Below are 16,982 nucleotides of genomic sequence, written 5' to 3'. Positions count from 1 at the left end.
TCAGGGACAGCCACAACTGCCCTGAGCTGCCTTCTTCCTCCTCGTTTTCATCTTTCACTCCTCCTCCCACCTTCTGTTTGCTTCCACCAAAAGAGGTCACTTGTAGGGCTGAAGAGTGGACTTCAGAGGTGACTGGTCCTACCTGGGTGGTTCCTGGTAACAGTGAGTGAGTGTTAGTCCAGCAGGTGCATCCTGAGAGTTTATACTGTGCTAAGAACTGGGGATGCTGAGGAAGGCAAAAGCTCCAAGTCCAGCGGGGCAGGCAGCACCCAAATAATTCATCAAGTGGATGCAGGATGCAGGACAGTAGGTAGAAGGTGACTGCAGGGGGAGGTAGCCCACTCCCGTCCCTAAGATGCCCATTTCACTGTGGGGACTGATAGGAAATGCCTCCAATAGCTGCAGGGCTTCCAGCGTACACCCAGGGCCACCCTTACTCAGAACCTTCCCAACCAAGGCAGGGAGTGTGGCCCCCTCTCCCCAGCTCTGCTGTTGGCCAAATCACTAAAATGTTAAGCAGCCCAGGTTAAAAAAGGGTTCGCTGGTGACCTCTGCCCACTGTCACTTGGCCGAGAAAACAAAGGGGAAGCAAGACTTTGGTCACTGTCTTCTCTCTACTGTCTATGGCCACCCTTGCCCCTCCCCCCAGTCACAGCCCATCTCTTTTTGGAGCCTTCTTTCCCTCATCTGGCTTTTCAAATAGCCATACACGCACATGCACCTGCACACGCACATGCATCTGCCCTAGCCAGCTCACTCTGGAATCCGCTACAGTCAGCTCCCGTTAGCCTGGCAGAATCTGCCATCCACACTCGTCATCATTTCATTCCCTCTGCATCCACAGCCGGGTCCAGGCAACTCTCTGCTTCCTCACTGAAATGGCTTCATTCCTGAGCACTCCCCAGATCTCCTATGCTGGCATCCCACGGAGGATCTTGGTGCAGGGAATCCTACCTTCCCTTTTTCTGCATCCCCAAATCCAGGTGCCCTTAGTGAGGACTCGCTGGGCTCAGTCTCCCAGAACTCCACCGGATGTGTGTCCCCTTCAGGGTCCGTATTGCTGAGGAGGTGGAGTATTGTCTCCCCCACCGTCAGCTCAAGCCCCCATTCTGGGTCTAATCCTCACACTCTTGGCCACCAACAAGGAGCACCAGCCCCATTTCCTAAGAGGTTGGTTGTTTCAAAGATAGAGCAAAAACAGAAGTACCAACTTTCCCTCTTATGTTCTGGGGACCCTTCTGCTACTTGTCTCGGGGTGGGGGGGGGGGAATGGGCTTAGACTTATCACAGATTCTGCAACTTCACACCCAAACACACTATCTACACTGCTGGGACGCTTCTCGGGGTATAGAGGCTGCGCACACGTGCAAAACCAGGCATAGACTTGCCTCTTAGACTCCTGAACTGGGTGGGTCACTCTCCTCATCTCTTGACTCACATGCACACGACAAACAAAACCAAATGCCACAAAATTGTAAAGAACAAGGGCAGCTCAGAAGGGGAGAGAAGAGAGGACCCTCTCCCCCTGCCCCTTTGTGCAGGTGGGGGCCCCAAGGGTTGCACTGGCACATTTTTTAGGTCTTTGATGAATTGGTCAGTGATGTTGATTTTCTCCTTTTTCATTTTTGTCTTTAAAAAATACTATTTGTTATGTGAAATGGGAAGGGAAGGGGATGGATAAGGTGGGGAGGGCTATGATGATGGAAAAAACAAATGACAACACTTAATTCTTCAAAAATCACTGGGAAGGAGAAGCAGGCTGGCCTTATAGCCGGGAAGGTCCAGCCAAGAGATGTTTTCTCCTCGTTTCTGCCTTCAGCTGCACCTCCCTCCAACCTAGGAGTCTACGCAATAGCTCTTCCTCTTTGACTGCACAAATACTCTTGTTTCTGTTGCCACAGCATGTCATGTTGTGCAAAGGCCTGGACTCCTTTAGTGGGGCACCTCCCTTGGGCTCCTCCAGAGCAGCCCCTCAGGTGCTGATGGCTTGGCCACCTCAAGCCTGGCACAGGCTGGGAGGAAGGAGCCTATCCGAGTAAGGCCAGGTCTTTGCTCCCTGGACCCGGTTGGATCTGAAGTGGAGTGAGCCAAGAATTTGCTCCTTGATGGCGAGGGTTACGTGCCCTCCCGGCTGCCTTTAAAAACCCTCATTGATTCCGAGCTGCACTCCACCTCCTCTGCAAATCTAAATGAATTGGGGGAGAAGAGGTGGGCCCAGGGACTCCTGAGAGCATCCAGTTTGGTGGCTGCTCCCAGACTTCAGTTTTCGGAATTAGAAGGGCCCAGGGTGTGCCAAGCAGGAAAACTGTACCCAGGGAAGGCCCTAGTTCAGAGTGCAAGGTATGGCCCCCCATCCATGACCTTAGCTGTCTTATACTATGAGAACAGTGGCTGAGGACAGCTTGGCTTATATTTCTCTAAAGCAGGAAGGCTAACCAGGCACCATCCTCTGCTATGAGGCAAGGAGTGCAAGGTCCAGAGAAGGGAGTGACCTCTGTTACACAGCCAGCATTCAGATTCCAAGACCATCTCTCTTCTTCCTCAGCTTGGAAAAAGAACTGGCAAATATCATTGGCAATTATTATAATTATAATTACAATTATTATTAATAACAGTAGCAATCCCTTGCATTTGCATGGGATAGGGGAGGGGGGAGGTGTTGATCTAACCGACTGGTTTCCTCTCAGCCTACCTGGTGAAATGAGACATCAAGGGCAGGTGACAGAGTCAGCTGAGTCACGTGGGGGTTTAGGATTATAGCAGAGCCTACATCCTATCATCCCTTCAGGAGACTGGAAGAGCTCCTTCATTCAAGCTTCATAGAACTGAAGGATGGTTAGCAGTGTGGTTAGATAAAGAATCAGCCACGCTAATATGACAAAAAAGGAAAATGTTAGATGTTGGAGGGGATATGGGAAAACTGGGACACTAATGCACTGTTGGTGGACTTGTGAACTGATCCAACCATTCTGGAGAGCAATTTGGAACTGTACCCAAAGGGCTATACAACTATGTGTACCTTTTAATCCAGCAATACCACTGCTAGGTCTATATCCCAAAGACATCCAAAAAAGGGGAAAGGGTTAGGGTTAAGGACCTTATTTGTACAAATACAAGGGAAAGGACCTATTTGTACAAAAATATTTATAGCAGCTCTTTTCGTGGTGCCTAAGAATTGGAAACCTGTTAGGGTAATTTTTTCACGGGAGTTCTAGCTTCTCTCAGCAGAAGCTGAGGGTCACAACCTGTTGCGTGGCAAAAACAAGGAAGTCTCACAAGACCTCTCCTTTGCTGACACACAGCTCCCACGGTTGGCTCGGCTCTCCTCTCGTTGGGAGAAAAGTCCTACTCATACCCCTGACACGAGGGCTGCAGGTGTCTGGCAGACTTGGTGATTGGCTATCACGTGGAGATCATGCTTTGATCAGGTGTTACTAGCGATATGAAAGAAAGCTACTAGCACTTAATAAACGGAGCTTCTGCCATCTTGCTGTCTCCTGCCTCATCAATGCACCTACGGGTTAAGAGTATTGAGCTGGTCTCATGCTCACCACTGCAGCGGCCGCATCAGAAAGCAATTCCCCATCAATTGGGGAATGACTGAACAAGTGGTGATCTATTATTGTAATGGAATATTATTCTGCTATAAGAAATGACAAGCAGGATGATCTCAGAAAAACTGGAAAGACTTATATGAACTGATACATAGCAAAGTGAACAGAACCAGGAGAACATTGTACATAGTAACAGCAACACTGTAGCAATGATCAGCTGTGAATGACTTCATTCTTAGTGATACAATGATCCAAGCCAATCCCAAAGGACTCATGATGAAGCACACTCTCTGCCTCCAGAGAAAGAACTGATATTGATTGAATACAGACTGAAGCAGGCTAGTTTTCACTTTCTTTCTTTCTTCTTTTATTCTAGTTTTCTTGTACAAAATGACTAATATGGAAATGTTTTACACAATTGCACATTGTATAACTTATATTTGATTGCTTACCATCTCACAAACTCTGTCCACAGGGATGGTGTTACCGCCATGGGGACTTCTAGAGCTCACCACCCGCCTAAAACTGAACAGCTAAACACTCCTTACAGATAATTTCATCCACCAAGAAATTCGATGGTGGACTGGATTCTTGCCTTTTACTGAGGTGGAAATGATGGCTTTTGGGGAGAGGAGGGAGTGACCCCAGTCTCTCCTAGAGTGTGTGATAAGCCCCAGTATTCTGATGTGTGCCCTGAATATTAGCAGAGTAGTTTTCATTGAGGAGGCAGCTAGGTGGTGCCATGGATAGAGCACTGGGTCTGGAGGCCTGGAATCAGGAAGATCTAAGTTCAAATCCAGCTTCAGACACTTACTAGTTGTGTGGCTCTGGGCGAGTGACTTAACCCTTATTTGCCTCAGTTCCTCATTTGTAAAATGGGGACACACTGGAGAAGGAAATGGCAAGCCACTCCAGCATCTTTGCCAAGAAGAGTCAGACACAACTTAGTGACTCAACAACAAACAACCACAAGATTTCAGACAACACAGAGGAAGAACAAAGTTGACTAGGAGGAAAGCCAGCACAGGAGGGATGAGAAATGCTCGAGGTTGTGACTCAGCACGTAACAGGAGCTTAAAAACACTTGCTGATCGAATGAAGAAATAAGATTGTGAAGACATAAAGAGAAATAATGGTAGGGGGAAGGAGTTGGGGGAGAGGGAGAGAACAATGTGGATGCACAGGGAGCTCACTGACCAATTTCGATATTTGGAAAAGCCCCACAGAGAAGGGAAGCAAGGCAGCAAAGATGCATCACAGCTGTTGACTGATGTCAAGGCTAGAATGAGTGGAGGCTGAAAAGACATTTATTAATCTCTTGTTGTATTTGAGAGCTTCTGCCCAGCCCTCTTTCTCATCAGCTCCCAGAGAGTCAATGCTTCTCTCTGTGCAAGTGACTCCCAGATCTCCATAACCAGACTCAGTCCCAAATCACTAATTGCCGCTTGGACATTTCAAACAGGATGGGCCAGAGACAGGGCTCTCGCTCACTATGTCCAAAACAGAAGTCCTTACCTTCACCCCAAGCCCCTTCCCTACCAAACACTTTTGTGGGAGACATCACTTTCCAATGCCCCAGCTTTGGAATTCCAGCCTCATTCCTCAACCCCCTCCCAACCCATGTATCTAATTAAGCACCAAATCTTTCCATTTCAGTGTCCATGCATTTATCCTATCTATCTTTTTTCACAACAACCCCCCCCCCCCCATAGCCATCACCTTAATTAACTTCCCTGGTTCACATATCTCCCAGATGTCAGGTCAGACAATGGCAATGCTCTTCTCAGATAAACTCCAGAGGCTTCCTGTGGATAAAGATCAATGCCTCACCTGGTATTAGAGTCCTTATCCTCTTGGTCATACCTACCTTTCCAGTGTCTGTCTGATCCTCACACACAGCACTGCATCTCCCATGATACCCACCCAAAATGCCTTTCCTCTTCACCTCTATCTTATCAAGCCCTTCTTTCTTATGAAGAGGCAAAGTCTTTCCTGATTCCCCCAAATGACAGTAGCCTGCCTCTGTAAATGACTTCACTATCCTCCCTCAGAATTCTAGGGGTTCCCCTGGGGGTTGGGTTATCTCTCTAATGCCATTGGCCTGAGCTCCTAATTTGGATATATTTCCCTCACTGGTAGCTTAGTGACTAGTGAGTGCCCACTTAGTACCAATTATATTTTAGAAAGGGATATTTACTTTGAAGCAAGAACAAAAGTAAAGACATTCCCTCCCGATACCTTGAGAATTTGCTGCATCCTATGCTGCCTTGGCCTCGGGGGAGAATTGGCTCAAGCTTCACACAGTTTCAACATGGCATCGGTCTCACCAGTTTAGGCTCCCAGAGGTCCCTCCATGGAGTATTGATGCTGCGTTGGCCATGTGCCCAGATGGACTCACTCCAGGATCACCCAGATGCCAGGATGACATGCCCTCTTGGTCTTTGGAAACTCACAAGGTCAGAGCCTCTACATGAATCCCCTTTGCCCCAAGGCCTTTTCTCAGGGGTCAGGGTTTGCCTCAGAGGGCAAGGGTCTCTCCTCTTCAATGTCAATGAAGGGCAGGGACTCCACATCCAATCAGACAGCCTTTCCTAACCTCTTGGTTAAGAGAAGGACCCACTTACAGAATGTCTACAACTGTTCTGCAGCCTTTCCAGGCACTTCTTTACATGTATATGTGTCAGTCCCCCAACACACTTCTGTGTGCATGAGGCATCTTCCCCCTGTAGAATATGAAGGATCCATTTGTGACCCCACTGCTCCTCCCCAGGGCCTGGCACTTAACAAATGCTGATTGGTTGGTTCCCTGTGACTTGGATGCAGATTCAGTGGCCTACTTATGAAACTGAAGATGTCAAGGTGGGCGGAGACCCAACACACTGTAGCACAGAATGCTGGGCTCAATCAAATAAGAGGAACCTTTTAAAAGATGCATCTTAGTGGGAGTCAAAATCAAAATCATCTGTGTAGGGAATAGATTTTAGGAGGAGAAGAGGTGAAGGTGAGTCTGAGAAGGACAGAGGCTGATAGATTTAGCTCTTTTCAGCAACATCGTGATCCAAGACAATCCCAAAGGACACATGATGAAAAATGCCACCTGTCTCCAAAGAAAGAACACATTTTGTCTGAATATAGACCTAAGCATGCTATTTTCCCCTTTCTTTTCTTTCTTTTCCTTTTCTTTCTTTCTTTCTTTCTTTCTTTCTTACTTTCTTTCTTTCTTTCTTACTTTCTTTCTTTCTTTCTTTCTTTCTTGTTCAAGTCTTCTTGAACAAAATTACTAATGGGCAGATGTTTTACATGATGTTTTACATGATTGCACATATGTAACATATCAGATTGCTTATAATCTCAGAGAGGGGGGAGAGGAGGGAGGAATAGAATTTGGAACTCAAAACTTTAAAAAAATGAATGTTAAAAATTATTTTTACATGTAATTAGGGAAAAATAAAATATTTAAAATTTTTAAAAAAACTAATTATCACTTATGCAGAGAGAGACAGAGACAGAGAGACAGAGAGAGAGAAGTGAGATTATTGGTGGCTTGGGAGAAAGCAGTTTGGTCAGAGGTCAAAGGAGATAGGATTACAGCCAAGAATCACCTACCCAGCAAAACTGAGTATCATCCTTCAGGGGGAAAAAATAGACATTCAGTGAAATAGAGGACTTTCAAGCATTCTTGATGAAAAGACCAGAGCTGAATAGAAAATTTGACTTCCAAATACAAGACTCAAGAAAAGCCTGAAGAGGTAAAAAGAAAAGAGAGATCATAAGGGACTTATTAAGGTTGAATTGTTTACATTCCTACATGGAAAGATGATATTTGTAACTCATGAGACCTTTGTCAGTATTAGGGTGGTTGGAAGGAAAATGTAGATATGTAGATAGATAGAGATAGATAGATAGATAGTTGGCACAGGGTGAGTTGAAGATGAAGGGGTAATATCTAAAAAATAAAATTAAGGGGTGAGAGAAGATTATACTGGGAGGAGGAGAAAGGGAGAGGTAGAATGGGATTAATTATCTCACATAAAACAGACAAGAAAAGGCTTTTACAGTGGAGGGGAAGTGGAGGAAAGTGAAAGGGAATGAATGAATCTTATTCTCCTTGGATTCGGCTTAAGAAGGGAATACCATACACACTCAATTGGGTATGAAAATCTATCTTGCCCTACAGGAAAATGGGGGGGAGGGGATAAGAGAGTGGGGGAATGATAAAGGGGAGGGCAGATTGGGGGAGGGGGTAATCAGAAACAAACACTTCTGTGGAGGGACAGAATAGAATAAATGGGGGTGGGATAGGATGAAGGGAAACATAGTTAGTTTTCCACAACATGACTACTGTGGAAGTGTTTTGTATGACTACACATGTATAACCTGTATCGAGTTGTTTACCTTCTCAATGAGGGTGGGTGGGGAGGGAGGAAGGGAGAAAATTTGGAATCCAATGTTTTAAAAACAAATGTTAGAAGTAGTTTTCACATGCACCTGGGAAATAAGATATACAGGCAATGGGGTATAGAAATCTATCGTGCCCTACAGGAAAATAGAAAGGGAAGGGGATATGAAAAGGGATGGGGGAGATAGAAGGGAGGGTAGATTAGGGGAAAGGGTACTCAGAATGCACATCATTTTGGGGTGGGGGGAGGGATGAGATGGGGAGAAAATTTGGAACTTAAAATCTTGTGGAAGTGAATGTTGAAAACTAAAAATAAATACACTGAAAATTGGTTTAAGTACCACAAAAAAATTAAAATAAAAAGAAATTAAATAAATAAATAAATGAAATGAAAAGGCAGTTTGGGATGGAAAAGGCCAGCAGTCAGACTATTGGGAGAAACTTCTTCAATTAGAGCTACCCGGGGGGAGGGGCAGCATGGTCCCTAGGCCAAGGTCAGAGAGCCATGTGCTTGGGCACATCAGACAGGGATCCTTCAGAGGCTGTTCCCAATTTGGATAATTGAGATTACAAGACACTTTCCCCATCATGTATGAATTCCCAGTGGTTTCTGCCCATTGAACTGAACTGAGCCAAACTTGCTATTAGGGGGAATCATGGGTTAGGGGAGGGGCCGGGAGTGCCGTACCCCTCCCCACCTTGAAGAGAAGATGCCAGCAGTTCAATTGTTTTCAAGAACCCCGTGGGGTTTCCTGGCTTCTCCCACACTCGGTGTGTTCTCTTGGTTTACTGAAGCCCTCCTCCCCTTCTGTCAATATTAGGGGCATCTGGGGAAAGGCTGGGGTCACGGAGGGAGGAGAAAGGGATTCTATACTCTTTCTTCCAAAAGAACTGAATTGAAACCTGGGAGGTGGCAGTTTGCCAAGGCAGGTCCTCTCAGGGGATCACTGTGTCTCCTACAGGCTGTCTTCCCTCTCTCTCTGTGTCTCTGTCTCTGTCTCTCTCATTCTCTCTGTTTCTCTGTGTCTCTGTCTCTCCGTGTGTCTTGTCTCTCTGTGTGTGTCTCTGTCTCTCTGTCTCTGTCTCTCTCTGTATCTCTCTGTCTCTGTCTTTATCTCTTTCTTGCTCTCTGTCTCTGCTTCTCTCTCTGTGTCTCTGTCTCTGTCTCTCTCCCCTCTTTACACCAAGAGGAAACCTGGGAAAGTGGTGGGAGCTGTTGGTTGATGGCTTTTAGAGAAGGACCCTGACCCTTGGCCAAGGACAAAGCAAGGGCTTTGGGGTCAAAGCTGCCTGACTGGGCTCCGAGAGCCACACACACACACACACACACACACACACACACACCACACACATACATATGTATGCACATGCACATACATACCACACACATGCACACATACCACACCCCACATACTCCACATGCTCACACGCAAACATACACACACCACACATATACGTGTACCATACACATACATACGTACGTACACTCACACCACATACAAACATATATACATGCAAGCATGCATGCACACATACCACACCCACACACTCCACATGCAGACATACATGCATGCACATACTACATATGTACATGTACCACACACACATACATACGTACACTCACACCACATACACACCTGCATACACACAAGCATGCATGCATGCATGCTCACATACACACACGTGCACACATACCATACCCCACACACTCCACATGCACACACACATACACACCACACACACACACATACCCCATTGGTCTCTAAGTTGCAAAGGAATATTCACGAAAGTCTGTAAGGGAGATGAGCCATGAGCTCACAGTCATGAGGGTCTTGTGGTGAGCACCCAGGAACAGACGAAGCAGAGTCATTCTGGGCTTCTTCAAAATAAAGAATTGGGACCAGGGGCCAGGGCTTACAAGGAGAGAGATTTGGGCTCTGTGTAACAATAAACTTCCCACCAGTTAGGACCAAACCAGTGGGAAGCCTTGTGGGCAGCGAGTTCTTCCTGTGCTTACAAATATTCAGTACAGGTTGGCTGAGCATGGAGGAAATGCCGGGCTGCTTGGCCCTCCCTGAGCCCGCTGGCCCAGACAGGCCTGGCTGAGGGGCCCTCTCTCACATTCCTCACTTAGCTCATTCAGTCCAACGGCCCCCTGGAAAAAGTGCCCAAGGCTCAGGTGTGGATCCAAGAGTGGCCCACCATGACTCAGGTGCAGGATGGGTACTTTATTCCGACCCCCTAAGAAATGTCAAGCGGAGGACGCTCACTCAAAGAGGATCTGTCTGCTGGGGAGGAGGCTGCCTCCAGCAGAACCCCTTCAGGGACCCTGCTGCCCCAACACGTGCAGTAGAGGCTGTGCCTCGCTCCCGTGCTCAGGAATAAGAGGAAACACCAAAGAGACGGCCCAAACCCAGGCTCAGGCTGGTGCTGGGCAGCAAAGGGGCCCGAGCTTCCGTGAACAGCTCAGAGCCAGTCAGAGGTCTGGAGGGGAGGGATCGGCGGCCCCTCAAAAACAGTCCAGCAGCACCTGCAGCACAAAGGAAGGGACCAGTGATGGGAGTCAGCTCAGCAGCCAGTTAGGGAGCCCTTCGTCAACTTGGAGCATGAGGCCCGGGGTCAGGAATCCCACCTGGCCAGACTCTGGCCCCCAAGATCCCCCGGGAAGGGCATCTTTGAGGAGGCTCCCGTGGACGGCCTTGATGGGCTAGGATGGAGGGCTGGATCTGAATGAAGAGCCAGGGATGTGGGCTCTTCTGTCCCTGGGCTAATGCCCAGTAACCAGGGGTTGTCTAGCCTGGTTTTCCTCGCCACTGGCCCGAGCCTAGCATTCTCCTTCCGTGCTCATATTCTCTGAAAGGCTCCCTTTCGTAGGGACTTGGCAATCTCGGCCCTTTCCCAGCCCACCAAAGATCGTTAGATCCTTGACCCCAAGTTGCAGTTTCTCTGAGGCTTGACTTGTGTCCTGCCGCTGGACTCGGATGACTGGAGGAAAGAGGAGGGCCCAAGACTTTGCACTGCTCTGCCTTCCCTAAATCCAATTTACCTACCAGTCAAGACATCCCTGGAGGAAGTCATCGGGAGGACAACAACCAGCTCCCTCCCACCTCCCTTTCCCTGAGTGTCTTTCCCCAGTGCCCAGGCCTGGAGGACCACCCTGACAGCCTTCCTGCTCCCAGGCCAGCCTGGACCATGCTGATCCACCCACTGCCAATCTGTCAGGCTCCCGAGTCCCTTCCTCACCTTCTCCTCCTCCTCCACTGAAATGACATCCATCTAGTCTGAGCCACCCTCCTCACTTTCCCTTTTTTCTACCTCTGAATCCTGCTTCCAGCTGCTCTCACCAGGCTTGTGACCATGAGGAAATCCTTCCACCCTTGGAGCCTCAGTCTGCTCATCTGTAAAATGAGGGGAGTGGTGCAGGCATGACCTTCAAGGTCCCTCCAGCCCAGAGGTGTCAGACATGCAGCCAGTCAGGGGGCTGTCCTCCCAAGGCCAGCCTGAACCAGATTAACATGTACTTGGGAAATACTTGACAAAATAAATAAAGATACAGTAAAATACAGATATTTATATGGTTTTCTAATATGAGGCCTACAGGGATCCTTATCTGTGGTTTAGTTTCAATTTGAGTGTGACAACACTGTTCTAGACCATTGAGTGTGTAGGGGGCCAGCACCATAATGAGCTGAAGATGGGAAACCTCCTGGTCCAGATGTGTTTTTTAAAAGCATTTATTTTTTCTCCCTCCCCAATTTGGGAAGAAGAAACAGAGAGACAGACAGAGACAGAGAGAGACAAAGAGAAGAAAAGAAAGAAAGAAAGAAAGAACCCTCCTTCCAGCACACACAGCCAACAAAGCACATTCCAGCACTGGCCATGTCCAGAAGGGCATGCTCTATTCTGCCTCTCGAGTCCATCGCCTCCCTAGTGGGAGGTAGGCTCATTTTTCATTCTCTGGGTCAGAGTTTCAAAGTCTTTCGGAGCAGTTCTTCTTTGCGATCGTGTCATTATTGTCTCATTTTTTCCTCCTGCTGTTCACTTCATTCGGCGTCAGTTCACCGGCACCTTCCCATTACATTCGTATCTCCTGATTTGTTTTGGCGCTCCCCAATAAGTGGACAGCTCTCTAGTTTCTGGTTTTTCCCACTCCCACAAGAACTAGGAGCAGGTTTGTCCACATGGACCTTTTTCTCTTCCTTGGATCTCTGGGGCTCACTGCTGGCTCAGAGCTTTGCCAACAGGCCCTTCGGGTACCTGGGTCCCGGGGCCCCTCCACCGCTGGGTCATTTTTCTCTTTTTCATCTTTGCCAATCTGATGGATGGGAGGGTGGAGGGAGAGCTCCAGGGTTGCTTTAATTAACTTTTCTTTAATTGTTAGCGGCTCAAATAGCTGAGGTTTCTTCCTTCAAAAACTGTCTGCTCATATCCTTTGGCCATTTATCTGGTCTGCTCATTTAACCCTGGATGACTCACAGTCCCGTCAGTTGCTGGTCTCCACCAGCAAGACTCATCCTCTTTTTTTCTCTGAAATTTGATTAATCTGCAGAATCTTGTGGTCAACTCTCTTAGTAATAATCAGCTCACTTCTTCCTTCCTGGAGCCCCAGATTAGAATACTCCTACCATTGCTCCATTCTTGGAAGACTTGGGGTGAAAGATGGGTCTGCTGGCTCGATAGGGCCCAGCTCCCACTGCCTTGTATGGTGACGGGAGGGTCTGGGGTACAGCCCTGGGGGCCCAGTCCCCACTACCTGTGTGGTGAAGGGAGGTTCTGGGGTGCAGTCCTGGGGGCCTAGGGGGTGGGGGAGCCAGGGTAGGGGTTCACCACTGTCCCTGAAGCTCACTCTTGGGTCCTCACAGGCTTTGGATCCACTCTGAGTTGGGGTTTAGAGGGGTCCCAGATCCACACCAGGATAGCCAAGATGGGCCTGGACCCCAGGAGATCCTTGGAGCTGGACCCTCTCCAGACTACTCAGATCTGGGTCCTCCCATTTCTCTATAAGTACAGACATACATTCCTCTCCCAAGGAGCATTGGAATGATGTGAGAAAATAGAAATCACTTCTAGGTGTACCTGTGTATGCCTAATTTCTGTGTGTGCTGCATCTGTGAAACTCTGGACACCTTGGATTTCAGCTTTGAAGCTGCCCCCCTTTGTCTTGTTTAAATACTGTGTTCTTTCTGCACAATATTTCTTCTTCTTCCCATCATCATTCTTACACCCCTCTCACCCCCACACCCAACATTTCCTGTTCAAGGCCAATATTTTGAAAAGCTGAGTAATGAGATTCTGACAAGATGATGCCTGAGAAGCCTGGCCGAGGCTTAACTGCTTCCCTCCCTCCTCACCTAAGTCACCAAGAAGTCGTGAGTCTCAGGAAGTGCAGAGGGATCTGGGTCCTCTCCCCTAGTGTGGCTGGAGTGAGTCAGGCCTGAGAGGGAGGGGATCGTTAGCCCATGTCCAATCACCGAGCCCTGTGTCCAGAGTGCTAGCTGCACTATCATCCACCATCCTGGCCTTGGACCCTTTGTAGCTATGTGACCCTAGGCAAGTCACTTAACTGCTGCGTGCTTCAGTTTCCTCATCTGTAAAATGGGGATGATAATAGCATCTACCCCCCCAGCCTTGTTGGAAGGATCACATGAGAAGGTATTTGTTAAGCACTTGGCACAGTGCCTGGTACATAATGGTGCTGTACAAATAGGAGCTGTTATAGTTACCTTGGTTTGGCTACAGAGTGGAGGCCCCTCCCCTGTGCAAGGCAGAGGGCCCTTTACCTTAGCCCCCTTAGGCCCCCAGAAAGAGTGAAGATGTGGGGACCGTGTGACAGGGCTTTGTTGGGGTGGAGGCCAGAGGCCAGGGGTCACCTCTCTAACAGGGACCCAGCCCTTGTGGGAGGCGCGGAGAGGGGGCTGGCTGGGAAGCTGCTGGACCCTGAGCAGCTACCTGCCCCATGCCCAAAGCTGGCCAGACTGGATGCCAGGCCTAGTTCCTTCCTTCCTCAGATGGCTAGGGAAGGTGAAGGAGGGAGAGAGTTTACCTGGCTCAGGATGGCACTGAGCCAAAGGGGCCTTTGACACAGGCAGCGGGCCCCCATCTCTGGCTTGCATTTGGGCTGGCATGGGACCAGGGAAATCTTGGGACACAGGTGGTACTGCTGAGCCTTGGTCTCCTCCTGGACACTTTCTCCTTCCCGAGTTTCAGTGATGCTCCCTGCCCATCCTCCATATCCCCTCTGCTATCTGTGGGTGCGCCTCCCACCTTTGCTTTTCTCTCTCCCCTCCTTCCCGAGCTCCAACTCCCCACCTCCAGCTGCCTGCAGGACTTCTCCACCTGGAGGTCCCCAAGGCACCTCACACTCAGTGTGGTTCGGGTTTTCTCCCCAAACCCCACCGAGGCTAGCACTGACCTCTCCAACACAGGTTCACATCCTTGGCGTTGTTTTCTGCTCTCTCAGGTTCAAGCTTCTCCAGCACCTGTCCCCTTCTTGCCAGTCACACCACTACCACCCAGGGCTGGTCCTCATTGATGCTCACCTCCTGCCTGGGCTTCCGTGTCCAGTCCCAGCTCGAATCCCCTTCTCCAGGAAGCCTGTTGGCGCCACTGCTGCTACTGCTGCTGATCTCCAGGGTGGCCTGGAGTGGCTGGCTGGTGGTCTCACTCCCCCATTAGACTGGAAGCTCATCGGGGGCAAGGACCATTAGAGTTGCTGAATTACGGGGTTGGGTTCAGGGGTATTTGGTGCCTTTCTTTGCATCCCAGTGAGCGGCACATGGTGAGCACTGAATAAATGATTCTGGGCCAGCTGACTCCTGCCTGCAGTGCCACCCCTCTCCAGCCTTCCTGCAGCTCTCCAAAGGATCATCTCAAAGACCATGTCGGACCATCGTGGCCTCCAGGATGAAGTGACTCTGTGGTCTGACTGAGGCTCCAGCTTACTCTGGCTTTTCTTTTTGGTTTTATGCTCTTAGGATAAGATGGGCATTTCCACATACATTGTAAAGCAGAAGAGGGAATGGCGAAGAGCCAGTGAAAATGTCCATTTTCAGGAGGTAGGGTGTGCTGTGTGTTGACCAGTGTCAATGGAGGGCCAGCCATAAGGTATGGAAGATGGGGGCAGGGAAACAGGTAACAAAAGGCTTTGAATGCCAGACAAAGGTCTTTATATTTGATCTGGAGGTGATAAGGAGCTTCTGGGGTTTATTGAACAGGGTCCCAGCTGTACTTTAGGAAGGTCACTTTGGAGGCTGAATGGAGGATGAACCAGACTGGGGAGAGCCTTGAACAGCACCCCCAGCAGCTATGGCCATTGTCCAGGGGAGAGGGGATGAGGCCTACACAGTGTGGGGTGGGGGCCGAGTGGGTGTGCAGGAGAGATGTTAAGAAGGTGAAATCAACAGGCCTTGAGAATGAGTTGAATATGAGAGGTGAGAGTGAGGGGTACAAAGGGACACTCAGGTGCAGAGCCTGGGCCACTGGGAGGAGGGTGGTGCCCTCCTCATTAACAGGGAAGGTGGGGATGGGGGGAGGGTTTAGGGGGATAAGATGATGAGTTTTGTGTTGGATGTGTTCGGTTTAAGATGTCCAAAAGGCAGCTAGAGATGAGAGATTGGAAGTTAGCAGAAATGTGAATAAATGTGGTTAATAAATTTTAAATAATAAAATTTACTGGATAAGTAAGTTTAAAAATCATCAGCATGGAGATGATAACAGACTTCATGGTAGTGAAATAGCCTAGAGGGAGAAGTGAGAAAGGTCCAGGACACCTAGACTCCCCCAGTTTTGATTTGTAAGAGGAATGATTATTTCTCTCTTATAAGAGTAATCAGTCATTGAATTAGGACCAGGATTTTTTTACTTTCCTATTTCCTCATTCAGAAATCAGCTCCTTGTAGGTTATTCAGCCAGCATCTGAATGACTTTGCTGATGATGAGATTGGATTAACTTTCTCCCCAGTCTGGTTCAGAACCCACCCAAGTGGGGAAGCCCATTGTGATCTGCCTGGGTTTGGGTGGGAGGTAGATCTTTTGTCTAGATTGCCCGGGCCTGGGGGTGCTCTGAGAGCAAAGGGGAGTAATCAGTCACACCTGCCCCCAGCCTATCATTAGAATAGGCCCACCTCTCATTATAATACCTGTTCTTCTCATTAATTGTTAACCAATCAGAGTTGAACACCACCTGTTGGGAACACTCCCTCTTTTAAGGGCATGTAAGCATCAAGAGGCTGCCATGACCCATCTTTGGCTCATGAGAGGCAGCCAGACAATCAATCCTGTTATTAATTATCTGCTAGCAATAATCAATAAAATGATTAATTAACCAGAAATGATGCCTCTGGACCTTTTTATGTCATTCTTGTGCTTTTTTGGGTTTTTTTAGGTGCCCAAGTATAAGATTTTACGTTTATGCCTACTGAATGGAAACCTTCTGGCTACAGGAAGCAGGCTGGGTATGACTGGGGCACAGCCAGCAGGGAATGACTGGTCACCATTCTGGTCATAACTCTGAGCTCTCCTCATTGCCCAGGAAGTAAAAGGGAAGGTCAGACCTGTAGATCCACTGGACAGGGAAGGGCCCTTGAGGCCATTTTACAGAGGAGGAAACTGAGTCCCAGAAAGGGGAAGAGGCCAATCAGGACTAGGAAGCCTTTCCATTCTTCTGAAAAAAAAAAATATGAGCAGAGACCCGAGGCTTCTTCTCCTCCAGCCACTCCCTCTTGTTTCTTCATGGGTGGGTGGGGGAGGACAGGGTGCACTATCTTGGGGTACTGTGTGGCTGATAAGGACAGAGACAGGGGGAGACTGAGGGGCCTCTGAGGAGCCCTGGACCCAGGCAGTGGGGTGGGGTGAAAAGGGTCTGAAGACCAGGGTCTTAATTTCCAGGTCAATGACTGTCCAGCTGATTGACTTTGGAGCACCCCAGACTCCCTCCTTCCCTTGTCAAGACAAGTCTCTGTTCTTAGGGACTTTAGGACCTTCTTGAGAAGACTCTCACCCTTCTCTGGCCTGGAGGACACATCAAGGAT

Source organism: Vombatus ursinus, unplaced genomic scaffold, assembly GCF_900497805.2.
Source record: "Vombatus ursinus unplaced genomic scaffold, bare-nosed wombat genome assembly UNPS02014845.1, whole genome shotgun sequence".
NCBI classification, from domain to species: Eukaryota; Metazoa; Chordata; class Mammalia; order Diprotodontia; family Vombatidae; genus Vombatus; species Vombatus ursinus.
The sequence above is the reverse complement of the archived record's forward strand: the minus strand, read 5'-3'. Positions refer to the sequence as shown.